The following is a 21,897-nucleotide window of genomic DNA, read 5'->3' as shown; positions in this document are numbered from 1 at the left end:
AAAAAAAAGCACCCTGCGGTAGAAGTCCCACCTCTAGATGTGGAGGCGGAACTCGCGTCGCAGAGTGAGCGCTGCGGTGAAGGAGAAAAGGTAAATTGGGTGCTAGAAGTAAGTATGAAGGTATTAAGGGTTAGGAAGTGTTGCATGTCACCCCTGTAGGGGGACATGGTTTCTCCCAGTGTGTGTGTGTGGTCACATGGTCCTCCATGTGACCAAGTCAATGAAAGGTCCGAGCTGCTTCCAGCTCGGCAGTCCGAGTGATCCTGACTCCAGCGTCGTCTTTGAAGCACCATGCTGGTGCTGTGCTGCATGCGCTGGGCCCACGGACGGGTCCCAGCTGGAGAACGGTGCCCCTGCCGGGCAACTCCGTCCGGACGGTGCTCCTGCCGGGCAACGCTATCTCTGTGTGGTTCCCTGGCCATGTGAACATGGCTAGGGTGGTGACCCCGGTCTGGGTGCCCCAAGAGCCGGAGCCGCTGTGCGCCGGGTGCCCCCGGCCACGTGTGGTGCTCCGGTGGTCCGGAGCGGGTGGGGTGACCCCCACTCCTGAGTCCGTGGCGTGATCGCCGCACCTGTATGTCCCGTCGGGTGCCCCCCCGACATGAGTATGGGGGCTGCCCGGTGACCCGGAGCAGCACCCCCAACAATGGCGACGAGGATACGGGCCCCGCGTGCCCCAAAGGAAATATTGTCTGGCGGGCCCAATTCCGACTGGGCCTGCGAAAGGAGAGCAACGGTGGCAAAGTGCAGGCCCGTCCCCTGAGGGGGACGGAAGAAGTCAGCGGCCGTGCCACAACAATGTAAGGTAGCCCCGGGAGGAGGAGCTGCTGCTTTTTCCCCGTGGGGAGGAGGATGTGCGGCGGTGGCCGCGTGAGCTGCCCCCCCTCTCCCATCCGAGGGGGAGGACTGTCCCAATGAGGGGAGAGGCGGCACTGGCCGAGAAGTGAAGAGCATGATCCGCTGCGGAGGAGGAAACGGCCCCGCCACAAGGAGAACAACACGGGTCGCAGCCCGCAATGGGGAGGCGAGGTGTGCCCCCAAGAAGTCATGGAGCGGCTGCGCCGCAACAAAGAGCCGCTGCCCCTCCCCCACCCGCCGGCCGCATAGCATGAGGCTGCTGGACCCGCGCGGTCTCTGGTGTCAGATATGGCATCGGAGTGGCCCCTCCCCCACAGCCCCCCCTTCCAAGAAAAGATGAGCGGGATCCGCCGCAATGGTGAGGTGAGCTGCCTTTTCCCCGCGACCTGGCCGTAACGTATGCTGGCGGAGTCTGCTGCGGAGGAGGATCGAAAGGAGGGTCCGCCAAACAGCTGAGGTGGACCCGACAGAGGAACGGCATCAGCCACGGCACAGAAGTGGTGCAGGGGCCGCCCAACAGCTGAGGCGGCCCCCAACGGGAGGCGGGCCCATCATCATCTGGGCCCGCGGTGAAGGAGAGGTGCTCCGGTCCGGAGCGAAAAAAAAAAAAAAAAGGAGTGTGATGCCAGCTGCCCGCCCCTCCCCTGCCCGGTGGCCCCAGGCAATAGGAACAGCACGGGTTGCGCCCGCGATGAGATGGGTACTCCTCCCAAGAGGACATGAAGCGGCTGTAGCCGCAGTAAAGGGGGGAACTGCCTGCTCCTCCCCAACCCGCAAGTCTAAGAGCACAAAGGTGGGCCAAACTCCACCTGGGCCTGGAAGAGGAGGAGAAACAAACAAAGGGGGCACTAGGTCACACTGCCTCACAGGAAGATTACAGGGACCCAGCGCCTGGGGAAAAAGGGAGGGAGGGCAACTTGTGCCGGTGTGGGGTGCTCTTCCCCCGCCCGGCAGCTCAGGCACCCTGCCACTGTGTCCTGGCCGTCTGCCCGATAAAGGAGAAGAAGCGCAACAAAGGGCCTGCCGCCAGGGTGCCATGATGCCATCACACGCGCACCTAAGACTATGGACTTGGCCGATGTGGCCCCTGGGCCTACCCAGGTGCGGCTTTGCCGGTCTCTCTCAGCGTGACGGTGGTGTGGCCGCCTGAAGGGAACACTCGGGAGGGATCAACCTGGCATCACGCATCTTCAAGGTGGTGGAAGAAAGACACTGTCACTGATGCCACCAGGAAGACTCTGTGCTCAAGATGACCCTGCCGGGGGAAATATAATGTGATGCCAGGAGTTTGTGTTAGTGTTTTGTGATAATAGAACCACTTGCCCAGGTTAATAAAGGGTGTGAAAAAGTACTAGAGTGGTATTAGTAGCAGTAGTAGTTTGGATTTTGGGGATTTTGTTTTGTTATTATGGAAAAGGAGGAGTGTTGCATGTCACCCCTGTAGGGGGACATGGTTTCTCCCAGTGTGTGTGTGTGGTCACATGGTCCTCCATGTGATCAAGTCAATGAAAGGTCCGAGCTGCTTCCGGCTCGGCAGTCCGAGTGATCCTGACTCCAGCGTCGTCTTTGAAGCACCATGCTGGTGCTGCGCTGCATGCGCTGGGCCCACGGACAGAGCCCAGCTGGAGGACGGTGCCCATGCCGGGCAACGCCATCCGGACGCTGCCCCTTCCGGGCAACGCTTACCCTGTGTGGTTCCCTGGCCATGTGAACATGGCTAGGGTTGTGCGACCTCGGCCTAGGTGCCCCCAGAGCCGGGTGCCCCCGGCCACGTGTGGCATTTCCGGTGGTCCGGAGCGGGTGGGGTGATAAAAGTATCATCTGGTTACTTCTGGTGTTCAATTATTTGAAAAAGACAAACTAATGTGTGCCTAGCACTGCACAGGCCTTTTTTAGATTGGTGACAATGATTACTGCTGCACTTTCTCTCTCTCTCTCTCCCCATTAGCCCTTATGAACTGGAGTGAACAGAGAAAAAAAGGGTGGACGGAGGCCCAAGGGCAAGAGTGGAATACAGGGTGAACTGTGCTTTCATTGTACATGGTAACTTAAATAGCTAGCTTTGCTACCCAAGTTTCAATTTAATAATTGCTATGCGACACTGCTTATTTTATGCCTTGCAAGGGGTTCTGCACAAGAAGAATAATGGCCAGGTAAGTACTAGGTAAATACTAGAGGTTCTGCACTATTTAAAAAGCAGCCAGGTAAGTAGCATACAAGACATTATTTGCTTGGTGGATGATTAGGTGCTGAATGTGTGCTATTTAACAGACTGTTGAATAAATATTGCAGAATTCTGGCTTTATAAATAACCGGTGGGCAGGGCCCAGTCACTCTCACCTGCGCATCTGCAAACGTGCTCTTGACATGCAAAAATAGGCAGGCTGTGTCTTCTCACCAAAGTAACATTCTCGCAACTCACCTGACCCATCAGGTGAGTTGTAGAACCGCTGGGGAAGGGTTTGGGTACACCAGCTCCACCTCTTGCCGGGAGAAATTAAGCAAATTACTGCTTAATTTCTCCCGGCAAGCCAGTTTAATATACTTCCTTTAAAAATATCCCCTAAGTTTCTGTCCGTTGCTAACAGTACACTGTCTGTGTGACAGTGCAAAGAGAAGTGTGTTATGACCTTTGTGGAGAGCTTAGTGTACTGCCCCTTCCCAAGACCTGGGGGTGGGGGAGGCAATAGGAAATCGGAAGTCCGGCCTACCATGACCCCTGGGCCAATGTCAAGAGATACCCAGAGGCAAACAGGTATGGCATTAATTTCCAGAGTACTCCTCCCCATTCTAACCTCTCCCCCCTACCAGATAAGAGGACTAGGGACCCCCCATTCAGTGACCAAAGACAATCCCTTATCCTGTGGAGAACTACAGCCTCCTGTAAACTCTTGCCACTTTACACAGTCGTAGGCCCCAGCTTCGTAGGAGTCGAGTCTGCCCGCTCCGTTAACATCAGGACCTGAGCACAACACTTTCCCACTTGAACTTGCTCACCTTTCCTGCATCTGAAAGATCGCAGAGAAGCACCGCATTAATGACCTAAGAGCCACCGGAGTCACCAGAGCATTGCCATGTGCCGACACGGAATCGGCACACAGGAGGCGGATCATCCGCCTGACCCCAAAATGAATGCCAGTCCACGTAAAGCCTCAACAGAGTACACTGGAGAAAGAGATGGGACACATTCCTTAATTAGGTGCAAACTAACCAGAGGGACTCACAGAAAAAACACCAGAGAGAACCAGTACACAACCTTGTTGGTAGGAATTCACTACAAGGTGCCCTAAAAGGTTTGCCACCAGACGAAAATGAGTCAGTTGCATGGAGCTGGCAGGAAGCCAGAAGGAGAGCAGTGCAAAATCACGAGAAGCAAAATCATGCATTACAAAAAGGTCAGTCTTTTTGGGGTGCATCAGGTGGGTCAGCTGAAATGACAGAGAAACCAAAACCAGTGGAAATACCATTACAAACTGATGGAGGAGGAATCCCTGGAGAAACCAGAAGACATTGCGAGGCCTGGGAAAGTTAATAACACAGGGGAATCCAATGGACCTGGGACTCCTGACACTGCCCACCGCAGCCTTGTCAGGGGGCACCCAACACGGGCTTCAGCATATGGGGGTTTGGTGCCAGAGCTCAAGGAGTGAGCTTGGCACTATATCCCTGAAGGTTTGCTGGGCACTTTATCCTTGGGAGTTTATGAAAGTGAGCTGGGCACTTTACCCCTGAAATTTAGTTGGGCACCATATCCCTGGGAGTTTATGGATGTAAACTGGACACTATTTCCCTTGAAGAGTGCCAGGCACTATGTTTTTGGGAATGGGATGGGCATCAAATTGTTGGAAGTTTGCGAATAGTAGCTTGGGTGCTATATCACTGAGACAGTCAAGGAGAAAGCAGTGTCTAATATCTCTGGAGTGAGATGAGCACTATAACCCTGATCCAGTGTGACGAATAAACTTCCGGGGTAATATTGGTCCAGGGTGAATATCAGTTTCTAAACAATCAATCAGCCCAACACCTCTAATACACCAGAAGGGATGCAAACGGATTGGAATAACAAGCAAATGATATACGTCCTGGTCCAATTTTGGTAACATGGATGGAACAGCATCCTTATCTCAGGAAGGACGTGGATCTTTGGTTAGTTGCACATTTCTATAGGGGCCATCTGGGAAGGACCAGGGGGTCAGAACCACAATGTACCTTGTGCTGTAGGTGTTCTTGGTGCTCGACAGGGTCGAGCCAGCTTCAGGGTGCTTTGCAGGCTTCTGTGACAAAGTTCAAGACGGGAGTCAGCTGCGGGTATCAGGCGGCAGAACAGTTCGGCTAGCGAAGCTGGAAGAATGGCTGCAGGCTGGCCTATACTGCGGCTCGGGGTCAGGAATCGTTGTCTCAGTGCTATTCAGCAGTTCTGAAGCACTGGCAACGGTCAGCGTTGCAGTTGGTTGCAACTCGACTGGCTCGAAAATGTCCTTTAAGGCAGACGTCAGTAGATGCTTGTTGAGGCACTTCTCCCAGATTCTTCAATGGGCTAAGGTGGATGGCCCAAAGATGAGGAATGTGTTGCAGGCAGCTGCCTTGTCCTTGGTTGTAGGTTCAAAGACCTTCTGGCACTTCCTATCCAGGAAGCTTGCTGCAGAGACTAGCAGGGCACGCTGTGTGCTAGCTGGGTACCGGTTCTGGAACGGTTGGATGGTCCTCTGAGTTCTTTATCTCCCTCTGTTCAAGAGAAGTCTTCAGGTGATCTCCAAAAAGAGGGGCTCAGCCTTCTTTTAAAGCCAAATGGGCCACAGTGATTGATGAAGGCTAAGCCTACCTTAATGTACCAATTCTGGGGTCCCTACCAAAAATCTCCTGTATGCATGAGGTCATAACCAGAGTGCTTTGCAACAGGAAAGGTAAATGGGTGAAAAGGTGTGATACTAAATCCCACCCATCTTCCTGTCTGTTGTTGATCAAAGAGTCTCTCTGGTTAATGGATCTCTTTGTGCTTCCTGATTAAAGCGACAGGTATCCCTTGAAACTGTGGCGAGACCAGACTCTCTGGCTCCTGCAAACCACATTCTCGTACCTTATGAATGGGGACCTCCTACCAGGGTGGCCTACTGCAAACACACAGTCCCAGATATGACAGCTCACTGTCATTGATACTGAGGGTGGAAGCTGGCTTCAGGTTGACACAGTTACATATGAAAGGTTGTTGTTTCCTGTCTCTTTGTGAACATCTGCAGCCAGGCCCCCTGTGGGCGTGTTTGAAGTACCATCTAATTGGTATGTTAATCACTGCCACCAGCTGCAGGGCTTAACAAAAGAGCAGGGCAGATCCATGGAGCCTTTGTTGGTTAATCAGGCTGGCGATGGCAGAGGGAAGCTTGATCCACCCCATTTCTGGAGATGACATAGTGGACTCCTGGCTGTCACATTCCAACTAAATATGACAGGGCGAACTGTGCCTGTAGGCTGTGTCCACCCAGAGTACACAAGTACATGTGTTTGTCATGGTGTGAGCATAGGAAAATGTGTGTGGATTAGCCCCACATATTTTCCTGAGGTTGATCTACCATCATTCTATTTAAACATTTCAAAAAGCCCTGGCGAGCGCGGGCACTAGTACATGTGTTTGTCATGGTGTGAGCATAGGAAAATGTGTGTGGATTAGCCCCACATATTTTCCTGAGGTTGATCTACCATCATTCTATTTAAACATTTCAAAAAGCCCTGGCGAGCGCGGGCACACCATGCAGATGGTCGAATTCCTCACAGCTGGTCGAAGGAGTGCCCTGGACACTACATCTGTGCCACTGTGTTTAAGAGTGTCTTATACCACATTCCTGAGATTAGTGTATCAAGAAATGTGAAGGGTCAAGAAGCATGATGGGTGATACATCCCTGATTGTATTTAGTGTGACAAAAAGTGAGGGAGTAAAGAAGTGAGCTAAGCACCTTATACCTAGGACAGTGTTTAAAGAGTCAACCATTAAGTTGGACACTATGTCCCCAGAAGTTCACAAATAACGAGTTGGGTGCTATGCCCCTCAGACTGACTTTAGAGCATTAAGGAGGATGTTGGGATCTCTATCCCTGAGACTGCATTTCAAGGATGAAGAAGCGGGCTGGGCACTGTAACCCTGAAATTGTCATGAAGCGAGCAGGAAACCACTACACTGAAACTGTGGGAGTGAATTAGGCAGAGAACTGGAGGGAGAGCCATATCCCTGCCAGACAGGAAAACTTGAAGCACGATTTTCTTTAGATTATCCAGAGGGAAGATCCCCCTTTTAATGTATGGATGGCCTGTAGGGCCTATAGGTATTTATCCCATTACACATGCTGAAAAGAATAAAGCCTTTTGAAACCTCATACATGGTGTGTGTTCTCTTCATTCACCGCACCCCTCATGTTGTTTCTAAATCGTGTATGGCAAGTTTCTATTAAAGTGAAACTCAACAAATCCTGATAGCAGCTAGCTGAACAACATTTCAGTGGCAATGAACCCGGTGGGCCCAATTTAGAAAAAAAGCAGAGTCCACTTAGGTATGCCCTGTGCAAACTCAAGTGGACAAAACACACACATTCTGTGGGTGGGCAGATTTGTCGCCTGTCCGAATACAATGCTGTGGACAGTTATATTAGCTTTTGGAAATCAGCCACCTTTTATGATTACTATTATTATTATTATTATTGTTGGGTTTACCTAGCTTCGAGAAGCAACAGAGCACTTTACAGAGGTATACACCAATTCTGATGCATAACAGAGCACTTTACAGAGGTATACACCAATACCGATGCATAACAGAGCACTTTACAGAGGTATACACCAATTCTGATGCATAACAGAGCACTTTACAGAGGTATACACCAATACCGATGCATAACAGAGCACTTTACAGAGGTATACACCAAAACAGATGCATAACGGAGCGCTTTACAGAGGTAACAACAGAACAGATCTACAGCGGGGGTAGGATAGAGAGGGCTAGCTGGGGGCGGGAGGAGAGAAGTGGGCAGCGGGAGATCTGCTGCTCTTTCCCACGTGCAGCATTTCAGCTCTCGCAGGCCAGTGGCCATGTTAGAGCGTTGGCAGTATTGCTCTGCCCAAAGCAGGAGTGTTTCCATTCTTTTATATGCAGACTCCCAAACCTGACAGGTGGGAGGAGGTGGAAGAAAGTCAAGTTCTGCATCAGCCCCTTTAAGGCCTATCACGGCAATTGCAATCACTAACCTATATGGGTAGAGAGAGGTCCCCAGGGCCACCGGCATGGCACCAGGGAATCAATGCCTATCAATATGCTGGGCAACCGGTGTTGCTTGTGGTCCAACGCAGACGGGGATGTCACCTAGCGGTTCCGGGTGGACTGCCACTATTGGAGTAGGACCAAACCTGCTTTGTTTAATTCATTTATTTATTCATACAGCGCCAAGACAGGCAAGCCTGGAGGCATCGGAGCGCTCACAACATCATGCAACATATAAACATTAATGAATGTGTATTTGTTTTTTCCCCTTTTGTAACAGCATGGCGGGCTGAACAATGGCATTGGTTAAGAGGTTTTCAAAACCTTACAGCTATCGCTCTTCTGAGTTTTACATTGGTCACCCTTAGTGGGACAGGTGCTCCCAGATTGGCGTCCCGAGCATGCTGTACCCAAAGAGCCAAGTTGCACCTCGCTGATGATGCCCGATGAGGCTGAAACATGTCTGGGGTTGCTTGTGGTCTTGTGTGGAAGGGATGTTACCGAGCAGCTCGGGTTGGACATGGTGTTTTCCATTCTGTAATGGTGCACAAAACGTCCAGAAAATGTTGCTTTGGAGAGTTGTCCAGGGCAATGCCCTGTACTTGTTATTTATTTAAACTTGCCATCCAACAATCTCCAATTTTTCATTGGAAACGCGTACAGCCTGATTCATGGAATTATTTGCGTGAAAAATGCAGATTTGCGCGCCGTTCTGCCCGAAAATCCCCATACTTCAAACGGGGATTTTCGGGCCGAAAGGCGCGCAAATCTGCGTTTATCATGCAAATAATTCCATGAATCAGGCTGAATGTCGGGCACAAAGGGCCTCATTGCAATTTTGCTGGTATTCTGATGGAATAGCTAAATACTGGCACTTTTTTTTACCAGACCGGCAGGGTCATAATGAGGCCCAAAGTTCCTTTGCAGCCACAGCCAGGCCTTTCCTCCTCACACAAATCCTTGTCATGAATCAGGAATTCGGGCAGCAATATGCGGCCTGAGATAGCATTGTGCAAAGTGGATCTTGCATTCGTCTGCAGTTGGGCCAAGTGTGTGCAATAGAGCAACAAATATTAAATTTGCAGCGGCGATGTAAAGTTGTACATAAGCCTGTAAACCCCACCTCCCCTTGCGCCCCTTCACTTATTGCAAACGCTGCCTCCCCTCAGCCCCCATCATTTATTGCAAATCCCACCTCCACTCACCCCAATTCTTTATTGCAAACCCCACCTCCACTGACCCCCGTCATTTATTGTAAATCCACCTCCCCTTGCGCCCCATCAATTATTGCAAACCCCTCCCCAACTCACCCCCCCATCATTTATTGCAAACCCCAGCTCCCCTTGCGCCCCCATGATTTATTGCAAACCCCACCTCCACTCACACCCATCATTTATTGCAAAACCCACCTCCACTCACCCCCCCTCATTTATTGCAAACCCCACCTCCACTCACCCCCATCATTTATTGCAAACCCCTCCTACACTCACTACCCATCATTTATTGCAAACCCCACCTCCACTCAACCCATCATTTATTGCAAACCCCACCTCCACTCACCCCCCTCATTTATTGCAAACCCCTCCTACACTCACTACCCATCATTTATTGCAAACCCCTCCTACACTCACTACCCATCATTTATTGCAAACCCCACCTCCACTCACCCATCATTTATTGCAAACACCATCTCCCCTCATGCCCCATCGTTTATTGAAAACCGCACCCCACTCATCCCACATCATTTATTGCAAACCCCATCTCTCCTTGCGCCCCATCATGTATTGCAAACGCCACCTCCACTCACCCCCATCATTTATTGTAATCTGGGCAACTAAACACAAATTATATTCCTGTTTTTTTCTATACGGTAACCAAATCCATGCTGTGTTTGGTGCCGCATCTACATTGACCTACTGGTTTCTGCTGTAGTGGACTTGTTATGGATTGTAAAGCAAAACAAATTATAATGTACACTGATATGCTATGGCATTTATAACGCGCCTATACACCAGTGTTTCAAGGCGCATACCCTGCAGCACTGTTTCCTGGCGCTAATAACCCGGATTTAGCTTTGCCTCAACTGCTGATGCACGTGTTCCCGACCTGGGTCTGGGTTGATCCAAAAAGGTTTTGAACATGTGGAGGTAACACACTTTTTTCTGCCACAGGCGCACAAACCCACATGGGTAATTTATTGCCTCTAAACAGAGAGCAGCCTTGTTTCCTGCAGAGCTTCTGCAAAGACCGGACATTTGTCCGTAAAGGGGTGGGTTCGGCCCTGATGTCGCTTGGCTTTGCAGCGTTTCACCGCAGGGATGTCACGGAGGTTCCCCCTCCTCTGCATCCCACCTCGGCCACCTCTTGGAGATTAAACCTCTCTGCAATAAACACTGGTACCACCAGTCTCTTGGCACCCGTTGGGCGATGCAGTGCCACGTGCTGGTCACCCAGTCCATCCGTGCAATATGCATTCTCCCTTTAGCCCCTCCCCCCTAACGTCCCCAGCTATCAGCTCTCCAAGTAGTGGAGGAAAAAATGAGACCCTCGACTGCTTCAACCCCTCCCTCCGTCCTCAGCAGTAACTGCAAAGGCTGCCAAAGGGCGCTGCGTCGAATCAACGAGGAATCCTACGCTAGTCACGTCAGTGCTGACAGCGGTGAATGGAGCGAGCCCGGGGTGCCCCTGCACAACACACACTACGGTAATCTGCAGAGGGAGGCTGCGGAGTGCTCTCCGAGCGCCACACGACGCTAGGAGGCCATAGAGGACCTGCACAAGCACATGGACTACCTAGAGGGGGCTATATGCACACGCATTGCGCCAAAGGGGTACAGGGGGTCTTTGGCACACGTGCTCTGCACCAGGAGCTCCTACTATGTGCCACCAGAGAGGCTGCAACCTTCTTGTGTGCACACACTGCACAAGCAAAGGGTCTTCTTGGGGCTATTGGTTCGCACGCTCTGCACGACAACGTTCCACCGGGATCCTGGGTACGCGCGCCTTCATTACAAAAGGGCTTTAGAGCACTGGCTCCCGCTCTGCAGCAGTAAATGGGGTTGCAGGGACGCCTGGGTGCAAGTGCCACTCCAACACAGGGGTAGAGAGGCCTGTGTCCCACTCTGCACCAATATAGGGGATTGCAGAGACTCCTGCCTGGGCGCAAACGCCACACCAGCACAGGGCTGCACGACCTGGATCCCACTCTGCACCAGTAAATAGGCTTGCAATGACTCCTGGGTGCAAACGCTACACCAGCACAGGGTTAGAGGTCCTGGCTCCCACTCTACACCAGTAAATAGGCTTGCAATGACTCCTGGGTGCAAACGCTACACCAGCACGGGGCCAAAGCGGCCTGGATCCCACTCTGCACCAGTAAATAGGCTTGCAATGACTCCTGGGTGCAAACGCCACACCAGCACAGGGTTAGAGGTCCTGGCTCCCACTCTACACCAGTAAATAGGCTTGCAATGACTCCTGGGTGCAAGTGCCACACCAGCACAGGGCTAGAGGTCCTGACTCCCACTCTGCACCAGTAAATAGGCTTGCAATGATTCCTGGGTGCAAACGCTACACCAGCACAGGGCTAGAGCGGCCTGGCTCCCACTCTGCACCAGTAAATAGGCTTGCAATGATTCCTGGGTGCAAACGCTACACCAGCACAGGGCTCGCGGTCCTGGCTCCCACTCTGCACCAGTAAATAGGCTTGCAATGACTCCTGGGTGCAAACGCTACACCAGCACACGGTTAGAGGTCCTGGCTCCCACTCTACACCAGTAAATAGGCTTGCAATGACTCCTGGGTGCAAGTGCCACACCAGCACAGGGCTAGAGGTCCTGACTCCCACTCTGCACCAGTAAATACGCTTGCAATGACTCCTGAGTGCAAACGCTACACCAGCACAGGGCTAGAGCGGCCTAGATCCCACTCTACACCAGTAAATAGGCTTGCAATGACTCCTGGGTGCAAACTCCACACCAGCACAGGGCTAGAGCGGCCTAGATCCCACTCTACACCAGTAAATAGGCTTGCAATGACTCATGGATGCAAACGCTACACCAGCACAGGGCTAGAGGTCCTGACTCCCACTCTGCACCAGTAAATAGGCTTAGGCTTGCAATGATTCCTGGTTGCAAACGCTACACCAGCACAGGGCTAAAGCGGCCTGGCTCCCACTCTGCACCAGTAAATAGGCTTGCAATGATTCCTGGGTGCAAACGCTACACCAGCACAAGGCTAGAGGTCCTGGCTCCCACTCTGCACCAGTAAATACGCTTGCAATGACTCCTGGGTGCAAACGTTACACCAGCACAGCGCTAGAGCAGCCTAGATCCCACTCTACACAAGTAAATAGGCTTGCAATGACTCCTGGGTGCAAACGCCACACCAGCACAGGGCTAGAGCGGCCTAGATCCCACTCTACACCAGTAAATAGGCTTGCAATGACTCCTGGGTGCAAACGCCACACCAGCACAGGGCTAGAGCGGCCTAGATCCCACTCTACACCAGTAAATAGGCTTGCAATGACTCCTTGGTGCAAACGCTACACCAGCACAAGGCTAGAGGTCCTGGCTCCCACTCTGCACCAGTAAATAGGCTTGCAATGACTCCTTGGTGCAAACGCTACACCAGCACAAGGCTAGAGGTCCTGGCTCCCACTCTGCACCAGTAAATACGCTTGCAATGACTCCTGGTTGCAAACGTTACACCAGCACAGCGCTAGAGCAGCCTAGATCCCACTCTACACCAGTAAATAGGCTTGCAATGACTCCTGGGTGCAAACGCCACACCAGCACAGGGCTAGAGCGGCCTAGATCCCACTCTACACCAGTAAATAGGCTTGCAATGACTCCTGGGTGCAAACGCCAGACCAGCACAGGGCTAGAGCGGCCTGGATGCCACTTTGCACCAGGACGGGTCAGGCATATGATAGAGTATGTCCATATGCTTTTGTGCTGTACCAAATCTCCACAGTAGTAGTTTCTAAGTGCCAAATCCTTGCCTGGCGGATATTGTGCCTTCGGCCGGTGTCACCAGACCTTAGTCCGCTAGGAAGGATAGCATGAGCCTGAGTGAATTAAAAGAGGGAACACAGGGCCGTGACTGTAGGACTAAATAAAGAGTAGAATGGGCCATTTAAAAATGGCGTCAGAGGTCTGCCCCTTTCCCCCAGCCCTTTTGCAGGAGTTCCCCTGCCCACAAAAAGTAAATGTCCTGCCACTGAAAGATTTCAAATATATGTGAGTAGTGTAAGAGGGGTAGAAGCAGGGCGTTCAAGTGGTGCAGTGTTGCATTCAGATGTGCTTTCCTGCCCCCACACAGCACATATATTGAAGGGAATGCTCTGATAACAATATACTTTGGGGGTAATTCATGGATTATTTGCGCCTAAAAAAACGGGATTTGTGCGCCATTCTGCACGCAAATCCCCATTTGTTAAACAGGGATTTGCGCGCAGAATGGTGCACAAATCCCGTTTTTTCGGCGCAAATAATCCATGAATTACCCCCTTTCTGTCTACCGTAGTTTGTGAGGATTCATGGGAGTTGTAGTACAAAATATCTGGCGGACTGCAGGCCCCTAGCTCTAAGGAATGCTGATTGTGTTATCCGCCAGTTGGGATCTAAATAAGGCCATATCTAGTCTGTGAGCTCTTACTTGGCCCCACTCCTAATCTGAACAGTTATCACTCTGATCTCTTCTGTGCCGAGGGAACTCGATCTTGACACTTTTCCCCTCTAGCAAGGGTCTGCCACCTGCACTTTCCAGCCGTTTAGCACTGCATCTCCCATGATATGATCCCTCACCGATGACTAGGATGGCTAGAGCTGATGCGAGTTGCAGTCCAAAACATCTGGAGAGACAAAGGTTACAGACCCCGGTTCCACAGGCTTTTAATTTGAAAGCATTCTCTGAGAAGTACTGACATCCAGTTTCTGCTAGCCAGAAGAGTTGTGACTCTTGCCCTCTCCGAATCTGAGAGGTTCTGACCCAGAATCCCCCCAGATATAAAAGGCTATGATTCCAGGGCGTTTCAGGTGTGCATGGCTCTAACTCTCTAAGACCCACCCAACACGAGTGGCGTTAACCCTGAAAGCCTCAATCTGAGGGGATTTAGCTCAGTGTCCCCCTTTACCTGAGGGTATGGAAACTGAGGCTAAAAGCCTTATTTCCTCGTTGAGTATGTGCATAACCACAGCACCTACCTGAAGAGATTATGTGTTGCACCATGTCTGGGGAGTGCATGTATCCAGTCATGTTCTGATAATAAATGTCAGACAATTGTCGAGGACAAGGCAGGCTTTTCACCAGTGTTGGGGGGGGGGGCTTGAGATCTCACTCTGCCTGTGATTTGATCTCACCCAACCCTGATGACAGGCTTCAGGGAGCTGTGTCCTGCAGAGATAATGGAGGAATGCGTTTCCCCTTTGCACATTACAGTGCACTTTTCCGTTTTCCCCTTATTCCATATCATTGAGGTTGGATAATACAAGCCACACTTTGTGCTGCGTTACTCTCCAATGTCACTGCCCCACAATGAAGAGCTCAGCAAAGGAGGGTGAAACGTGTCTGTGATTGTTGAATTTTATTTGGTAATGTCCAGTGCTCCAGATAAGATTCGGGATGTGAGTATTTCCATTTTATAAAGTTGGGAGTAAAATGATTTTATAGGGAGTGCAAATGTAAGTCCAATTCCCAGTGGGAGTATTTTATAATCGAGTAAAAATATGTTTTAACTGGGAAAAAGAAATGTTTTTGTAATCATTATTTCTTTGCACCTAGTTATTCATACACATTAAAAGACACATGTTTACTTCTTCTGATCAGGCATTTATAACAGTAGTTTAGTCCTGTGGTACTGCATGCACTAATGGTCCAAACACATTCATAGAGCAGTGTAAGTGAAAACAGGGACACAAAGTCCTACGTGTCTGTTTCCTGTTTTTTGTTGGAAATATTTGTACTCCCTATTTTAATTTTTGGGAGTATTTGCCTATTTTTAGGGAGTAAAAGTAGCTGATATACCCTTTATGTTTAGGGCTGGTAATGTGTCTCTTCATGTAACATTGATGTATTTTCAGATATTTTTCTGAAAATCCCGAGGAGGTTAAGAAGTGTGGATTCCTCCCAGAGAAGGAGTGAGAGAGAGAAGGAAAGAGGGGGGGTAAAGATGGTGAAGGAGTGAGAGAGACAGAGAGAGTGCGCGTGAGTGTGTGTGTGTCCCTGATAGACCATTTGAGAACAGGCTTTCAGCTCACCCTCCTGAGTCAAAAGGTGCCGCTATGACATGGGGGGCTTGTATAGTGCTTTCCACTGCAGTCAGAGCGAAGAGGAGCGTGAGGTTTTAGGGGTAAATGAGGGCATGCACAGCCGAGTGAAGAAGGTGGCCTAATGTTATGTTATTGGCTTGTATGGTGCAAGTTCACGCTGTTAGACCTTCTCAGAGAGCTTAGAATGAAGAGGGGGAGAGGGGGAATAGGGTCGAATATCAGCTGAGGGAAGGAAGCAACCTAATGGTATGCTAGTTGCTTGTATAATGCTTTAAACCCCTAACGTGAAGTCTCGAATCACTGAAGGTAAAGAGAAAGGAATTATATAGAGTGAGAAAGGAAGTAGTAGAGGGAAAGTGGCAGGGGTGTTGCTAGGCCTGGAAAAGACCCGGGGCTACGCTAATGTTGGGACTGTCAGGACTGGGGGCTAGCTAGCCTTTTGGTTGTAGCTCATGAGATTCTATCCGGGGCTGCAACCAAAAGATCAGAGGCTATAGCCCCCTAGCAACGTCTCTGGAAAGTGGAAACATCATGTTATGGCAATGAGTTGCTTGTGTAGTGCTTTCCACCTCTGACAGGAAGTCTCAAAGCATTGAGGGTAAGAGAGGTGGGGAATGGGAATAGCAGAGGATACAGGACAGCAGAGTAAGCAAGCAACAATGCAACAAACGGTCTGCTCCCTGGACCCGACTGCCCATGTCTGCAGGAGGAATAATCCGGCATTAAAGTGACATTAATTTAGTTGGAATAACCAGGACTACAACTCCGGAAGCTGCTGCATTGTAAACCTAGTCTCTAGGAAACCTCCTTGCCAGGCACGTTCTCCATATCCACAATACAGTGGCAATACACTACTGTCCCTGAAAATATCACCCACCAAAGACATCCAGAAACTAAAGGCCTGCCTCTCCCTAATCCAGACGTGGATGTCCAGCGCCTACTCCAAACTCAAGCCAAGACCGAATTCCTGCTCATTGCGAATAACAATGAACCCCTCTGCATCCAAACCTGATTGCCCGCCACGATGACCTGAAACAGTAGCTGATTCAGTGCGCCAAGCCTTACTGATTCCACATAGACAATCACCCGTCCTTCAAAACAAAAACAGCGAGGAAGACCTGGACAGAACGGCACTAACAATACACTATGGGGAAATCCAAGCCCTTCCCAGCAGCCAGCAGCCTCAAATCCAGGTGCCATTTACCCTGGTTGGAGGAAGTGACCTGCTCCCGAGCTTACCCAAAAGTACCCTAACCACTGTTAGAAGAATCCTCCACGCCACTGCACGTCTCCCAATGCTCCGCAAATGAGACCACCTAATCCCCAAACTCATGAGACTTTGCTGATAAGCAAGCAACACCTCCAAAGCCAGCTCCACCGCATAGACAGCTCCCATCATCCACGCTCGCTCCTACCTGGCCGACAAGCAGACCGTCGCTCGTGGTCAGGGCATTACAAGAAGTCCGGACTTGGCCAAACTATTGCCGCAAAAATGCACAAGAACGAACCAAGAAACGTAAAATCATACTCTATGAATCGCATATCCACCAACATCAGACGCACTCCACCCTCCTGCAATTCAGAAAAGAATGAAAGTCCCTCAACTTCAAGAGGTACCTTCTTGACACCCCCATAAGATAAATGCTGCGGAAACCACTATGTGCAGTATCCCTCCAAGTGACCACTCATTACAGACCAACCCCCCTCTGCATCCCTGTATCCACTCTCAGCCAGGCTTGGACTGGCCCATAAGGCAATGCGTGAAGTGCACGCCCTGAATGCTACTGTTGGTCCGTTTCTTTGGGTCAACGGGGACCAGTTTGATGCGTTGAATCACTGGGCAGCTAGTAATATCAGTGCCGGCCTTAGCGCTGGCAGCACCCCGGGCAGTGAAAGAAAAATGTGGTGCCCCCTTGCACTCCCCTGGTCAATGCCGTGGGGCGCACCACACTTCTTATTATCTCCCAGCTCCCGTCCCGGAGAAGGGAGTTAATCACTGGAATAGGGTGCCAAAGTGAAAGCATCAGCACCCTATTCTAATGAAAACAGCCCCGCTACCGCACCGGAAAAGGGAGTTAATCACTGGAATAGGGTGCCAAAGTGAAAGCATCAGCACCCTATTCTAATGAAGACAGCCTCGCTACCGCGCCGGAGAAGGGAGTTAATCACTGGAATAGGGTGCCAATGTGAAAGCATCGGCACCCTATTATTACTACTAAATGCACCCCGCTCCGGCGCTGGTACGGCCGACACCAGCACAACAGCGCATTTAATTTCAATAGGGCACCTGCCGTGCCTTCACCCACCGCGCAAGCTCGGGGGAGCCCTTGAAAGACTCCACTGAGCTGGCATGGCACGCCAGGCAATCGCCTGGGCGGCCCTGCCCTAAGGCAGACCCTGAGTACTACTGACCAGTATAACTGAACAAATGTTCTCTAAATTGCACATATTACTAGAATAATCCCCTCTGTTCCTACCTAAAGAGTCTCTCGGAAAGGAAAGAAATAGCCGTTTGCGACAGTAGGCCACTTTTTCATTGTTCACAGAGTCAATTCCGTGCCTCAGTCCGAGCCTGTTCCCAGCCCTGTTTCATGTTCCACACTGACTGCACATGTGAACACTTCCCTGCTCCCCTAAAGGGTACCCCTGTGACAGATGCTATGGTGCAAGGGCTGTTACCCTCACAGCCATCTAATACCAGTATCACCGACCGATGTGCACCACTCTGTTCATTCAGGTAGTTAGGCATGCAGCTTAAATAATCATTATAATATTAATAATAATACAATAATAAAGTAAACAACTTAAGCTGGAAACACAGAGCCACTGACGGCAGGGAGTTAAATGCAATAATTGTGTGCACCCAAAACTTATTGAAATTCTTTGAGCACAACAGATTTTTAAGAGAACAAGACAAAACATATATCAGCTAACCTGACAAATACATGCCTTGAAATCACTATAAGCCTTATACTTGAAGACACACTGAAACCTAAGGACGTGGTACATTGTTTTTATTTTCCTCGCTTGCATTAACAAGAAGTACAAACAAGGTGTGAATAAACAGAGCCCCCTACCTCCCTCCTGGAGCGCCCGAGCCACGAAATAATCCCTACTCAATAATAGCACGCACACACGGCGTCTTCGGGTGCCACAAAAAAATGCACCGCAGAATGTGGGAGGGGCATTTTACACCTCACCTGCTGCTACAGTTGATCCAATGCAATCCGACCAAGATTCCCCAGTTTAACTCCCCCGGTGTGGGGGGGAGGGTGTGCGCTTTTCCTACAAGGACTGCGGTAGTCGATTTTTTTGTGTGTGTGTAAATCCTCGGTGCATGCCGCTATTATGCTGGCAGGGCAAGCGCCTTTGCGATGGGCAACACATGCATCAACAGGGAACCGAGCAGTGGGCTAACTACTAACTGCGGCAATCGGTGGGCACCTTTTTCGAACATGTTGCCTCTATCACCTGGGCTTCTCCCATTTGACCGGTAGATGAAATAAGTGGCATTCTGCTGGGCTAACAACAGCCAGTAACCTGCGGGCTTTGCGGCTTGGAAGGTTCGGCATATCATCGTTCAGAGGTCTAAGCACAAGTGACTTGGGTAATTGACTTGAAGATGTAAGGGCTTATAGCATTACAGGAACCGAGGAATGGCAAGGGCGCATAATGCGATTCACACAGCAGATCCAGAACACAAACTCGGGCTGGATTCATGGAAAGCGGACACAGAGCGTTGGACCGACAGAGTCGGACGGGTTATAGAGCGGTGCAGCAACAAAGAGGCCTAACGGAAGAAGAAAGGGTGTTGGGGGGGCGGCGAAAAGGATCGGTCTGCAGGAGGAGACCGGGATTGTTTTCAGTACCCACGTGAAGTGGGTTTGTAGTGGCGGCCGGCTCCCGCTCTGTCCGCAGCGCACCGCAGCCTAGTCTTAGGCTCAGCTACTCGGACGCCCTTCCTGGTCCAAAATATGCACAAAAGAGGAAGCAGCGGCCGAGCCCCGGCAGCAGCTGCACGCTCTCTTCTCCTCTGCCGCCTCCTCCTCCGCCTCTCGGGCGCCTGCGGAAGGAGCGCCCAGGATCCCTGCCGGGTGCTCCAGGGTCACGCCGGGGCTCCCGCGGCTAGCGGGATGCTATTGTGTGCATTTCACCGCCTCCACCCTGCCGGGCTCTGTCTGCTGCTGGCTAACAAAGGCAGCTGCCAGGCTTCCTGGCGCAGCCCCTGGCAGCTGACAGCAGCTCCAGAGCCCCTCACACCCCGCCTCCATCACAGCCCACTCTGACTTCAAGGACCCTCGGTGGAAACGGCGTGTCACAGTGACCACCAAAGCACAGTAAAAAAAAACACACAACAACCTGGCCCATTAGGGGGCTAGCTTTGTATAGCTAACTAATATGTCGGTTGCTAGCTGACAGGACCACACAGGTCTCTTCTTCCGGGGTGCTTTCCCTAAAAATGACACCACCCGACACAATTGGCAGGTGCATGTTACGTGAAACCGACACCCACACAGACCTGGTGCACACACAACATTTGCCCGGCTTCCCCCACAGGTCTCACTGTATAGTGTCACATACCGCGCAGTGGCGGCGCTGGCAGGCTTCGCGGGGGGTGGGCGGTGTGGGTCCGCGGCGTGGTTTCTCTCAGCAGTGGCTCAGCCTCTTCCTGCCCCCCATGCCAGGCTGCTGATGGTGATGGCTGTGCTGCGCCCGCTTCTGCTGCTTGAGATAAAATGTGCCAGGGAGACAGTAAGAGGTGCAGTGCAGCTGCACATGCTCCCTTCCGACAAACCCGGCTTCCTTTAACTCCTTCCTCGCTGCAGCTCTCTCTCTCTCTCTTACTCTGCTCTCTCTCTCCCCTTGGGTTCAAGATCAGCCAATGAGTGGCAGTGCAGGTGGTCTGAACAAATGGTATATACCCTGCGCTCACACCTGCCCTGATCTCCACTAGGCACGGTGCATTTTACTATGCAGTAAGAATCGAAATGGTGATTTATGTATTGAAAATGGCAGGCCACTCTATGTCTATGTGGATGGCACATTGCCACTGCTTGTCTTTCTCCAGTGCCTCAACTACCACACCCGCAACTGAACCCAAAAAGTATTCTTTACTAAGTAATGTCAACAGAAACTGGCTTCTTCATTAGTGTGGATAAACGAACGAAGTTCCCACAATAGGGGAACTCGCGTCCGCTGCACGCTATCACTGGCTAAAGTAGCCAAACATGAAATGAACAGGAAGACTGAGTAATTCAGATAGAAAACATTTTCTTGTTATAGTTCTAAGGAAAGCAACTATAACTGCCTAATCATTTGTACAACGTGATTATGTTTCATATTATAATTTTTCATCAAACCATCTTGAAAAAGAGTCTTGTAATGTCCATCATTTTCTTTTTATAAGAATGCCCAACGCGTTTCGAGCTATAACTCTCTTCATCAGGGGGTCATAATCACTTCATGTATCTATGACATAACAAATAATAGAATTCAATCAGTAATTATCTACATACATTGCTCAAGAAAATGCAACAAATGTCCAAATAAGAAAATTCAAGCATAATTAATCACCTCCTTCTCCTAATGGCATGCCGAGCCGTGTGGATGAAAGTTCAAAAGTTTCCATATATCAGGGAATTGTCTGTAAAGGTAAATGATTAGGGCCAATTCCTATTCTGGTGGCGACCATGAAAGGGAACACAGAGGGAAGATATTCTGCTGGGCCTGACAGGGGAAAGATACCCTCTAGTTCAGTCAGGGAGTCTGAACCTGGTAGCGTGGGCGATTTCGGGACAGCATGGTCCATGCTGGAGCTTTCGGGAGAGGCTCAGGTATTCATCAGTGAATCTTGGGCCATGGAACCAAGAAGGCATTACAGAGGTGCATGGCACAAGTGGTGTAATTGGTGCATGGAGAGGGAGGTACATCCCATTCAAACAGATGTAGTTCATGTGGTGAACTTTCTAGCTAATCAAGCTGCTCAGAACAAAGCTTACAAAACGATTAACACGTATAGGTCGGTGATCTCAGCCAGGCACGATTATGTCGAGGGTAGCGCAGTAGGTGAACACCCTTTGATATGTAGATTAATGAAAGGGATTAAGAGATTGAGACCACCAACACCTAAATATGCACTTCTTTGGGACGTGGGTGTAGTTCTGCGAATGTTTGAGTCATGGCCAGATAATGAAGACTTATCCAGAAAGGCTCTTTGGACAAAACTAGCTACATTACTATGTTTAATTTCCTGCAAGAGGATTTTGGATTTCAAAGCTTTGCAAGTGGACAGGAGATCCTTTTCTCCTACGGGGGTAATGTTCTATATAGAAAAAAGACAAAGACAGGAATCAAAACTATAGAGCACTCAGCATTTCCAGACCGGCTCAGGTTATGTCCGATTAGATGCCTTAAGGTTTATGAAAAGGTGGCAGCTCAGCATAGGCCAGCCAGCAGGTTAATCTCAATTATTGATAGCGGCAAAGAAACCTTTCAGGGCAGTATCATCAGCTACATTAGCGAGATGG

The 21,897-nt window shown here is 50.4% G+C and overlaps 1 protein-coding gene across 4 annotated transcripts in view; it reads right to left on the bottom strand.

Annotated features, from left to right (window-relative positions):
* The window catches only part of TMEM229B (transmembrane protein 229B), a 464,282-nt gene extending 444,029 nt beyond the window's left edge, over positions 1-20,253 (bottom strand). For 2 of the 4 annotated variants that reach the window (XM_069637375.1, XM_069637372.1), the window contains exon 1: positions 19,952-20,172. The gene's annotated coding sequence lies outside the window, so the exon portion shown is untranslated. Of the gene's footprint in view, positions 1-18,447; positions 19,381-19,951 lie in introns of those variants that run through there. The other 2 variants (XM_069637371.1, XM_069637374.1) reach the window with 2 other exon arrangements.
* Positions 20,254-21,897: the final 1,644 nt, after the last annotated feature.

Source organism: Ambystoma mexicanum, chromosome 14, assembly GCF_040938575.1.
Source record: "Ambystoma mexicanum isolate Mex_15411 chromosome 14, UKY_AmexF1_1, whole genome shotgun sequence".
In the NCBI taxonomy this organism is placed as follows: Eukaryota; Metazoa; Chordata; class Amphibia; order Caudata; family Ambystomatidae; genus Ambystoma; species Ambystoma mexicanum.
This window is presented reverse-complemented; position numbering and strand designations above follow the sequence as displayed.